The 1899-nt window shown below is 40.5% G+C and overlaps 1 pseudogene; it reads left to right on the top strand.

Annotated features, from left to right (window-relative positions):
* Nucleotides 1-1320: 1320 nt before the first annotated feature.
* LOC110311114 lies at nucleotides 1321-1804 on the top strand (annotated as a pseudogene).
* Nucleotides 1805-1899: the final 95 nt, after the last annotated feature.

The raw sequence follows: 1899 nt of genomic DNA on the forward strand, positions 1-1899 counted from the left end.
GAAAAAAAACACAACCCAAGGGGGTAGGGAGGGCATTATTGGAAAATGCCGAAAATACCAGTGAAAAATCACAAGGGGGAACTAAAAATCACAAGGAGAAACTCCCTGTTTCTCAAGCTTGTTCTCAAGATTTTAATCTAACTTTTGTGATCATCAGTTCCTGGAACAGGGTCCCTGAATCAGCTAATCTACATTCTTGGTTCTACTCTGTATGCTAGGGGTGTCTGGATTTTTCCTGGTCTTTCACCCCTGACTAACTTGGAAATCCCAAGTCCCAGCTGTAGCCCTGGCACCGATATCTGAACAAAAGCCTCTTCTTGGTAAAATATATTCACAGTCAGATGGTGATCTCTGGAGGATCCCAAACTCATAACAAACCCACAGCCCTGACACAGAAGCGATCTCTAACTTTATAGCCACTTTTGAGGAAAAAAAAAGCTTTCTAAGCGAGGCTCCATAACCAACAGATGGCTGACACAAAACAAACTCAGTGGTATTTTCATAGGTTTTTTTATTCTCACAATGCTTTGGCTGGACTATTTCTGTGTCTTTTTTTTTTTTAATTATACAAGATCTTTACCTTATACATTGTAGTTTCCAATTTTGTTGTTATATGTTTTCTGTGTGTGTGAATGTGTGTCAGTGTCTGGATGTTTCTTGAACTTTTCTTTGTTTTTTGTTTTTGTTTTTGTGTTTTCTGTCTTCTTGCTTTGTCCTATTCCAGTTTGTTCCTATTTTGTTTTATTATTACTTTCTTAAAATCCCTGCTTGTATATTAATAATAGAAAGAAAGGGTGTGGATTTGGATGGGTGGGGCAGTAGGGAGAATCTGGAAAGAATTGGAGGGGAAACTAATCAGAATATACTGCATGAAAATATCTATTTTCAATTAAAAATTAATAAAATAAAAATAAATAAATGAAAATGTTTTCAATAAAAAGTATCTTGTCACACATTTGTTACTCAACTTCAAACTGGTAGAAGACATGTCTAGGCTATTGCCATGGTGATGAGGGGAAATAATTTACTTCTGTAACAAAGAGAGAAGGGCTGCCCTTTGTTGAATATTTAATTTGTGACCTATAGGCGTTGAACTAAAGATTCTCCTATTATCTCATTTAACCTTCTCTGAAACAATCACCTTGTATAAATAAACAAAGGCTCTAATGCAACAGTTCTCAATCTGTGGGTTCTACCCTTTGGGGGATGAACAACCCTTTTATAGGGCTCACCTATGACAAATATTTCCATTGTATTTCATAACAGTAGCAAAATTACAGTTAAGAAGTAGCAAAAAAGGTCATTTGCTTTCCCCTGGCTGGCAGCATGATGCCTGGCGTTACTGTAAAAGACGTTAACCAGCAGGAGTTCGTCAGAGCTCTGACAACCTTCCTCAAAAAGTCTGGGAAGCTGAAAGTTCCCAAATGGGTAGACACAGTCAAGCTGGCCAAACATAAAGAGCTTGCCCCATATGATGAGAACTAGTTCTACACAGGAGCTGCTTCCACAGCACAGCACCTGTACCTCCGAGGTGGTGCAGGGGTTGGTTCCATGACCAAGATCTATGGAGGATGGTAGAGAAATGGTGTTAGACCCAGCCACTTCAGAAGAGGTTCTAAGAGTTTGGTCCGCCGGGTCCTCCAAGCCCTGGAGGGGCTGAAAATGGTGAAAAAGGGACAGATGTGGGTTCGCAAGCCAAGACCTCAAGGACAGAGAGATCTGGACAGGATCACTGGACAGGTGGCAGCTGCCAACAAGAAGCATTAGAACAAAGGATGCTGGGTTAATAAATTGCCTCATTCATTTACAAGAAGAAGAAGAAGAAGAGGAGGAGGAGGAGGAGGAGGAGGAGGAGGAGGAGAAGAAGGAGAAGGAGAAGGAGAAGGAGAAGGAGAAGGA

The sequence above is a fragment of the Mus caroli genome, chromosome 15, assembly GCF_900094665.2.
Source record: "Mus caroli chromosome 15, CAROLI_EIJ_v1.1, whole genome shotgun sequence".
NCBI lineage: Eukaryota > Metazoa > Chordata > Mammalia > Rodentia > Muridae > Mus > Mus caroli.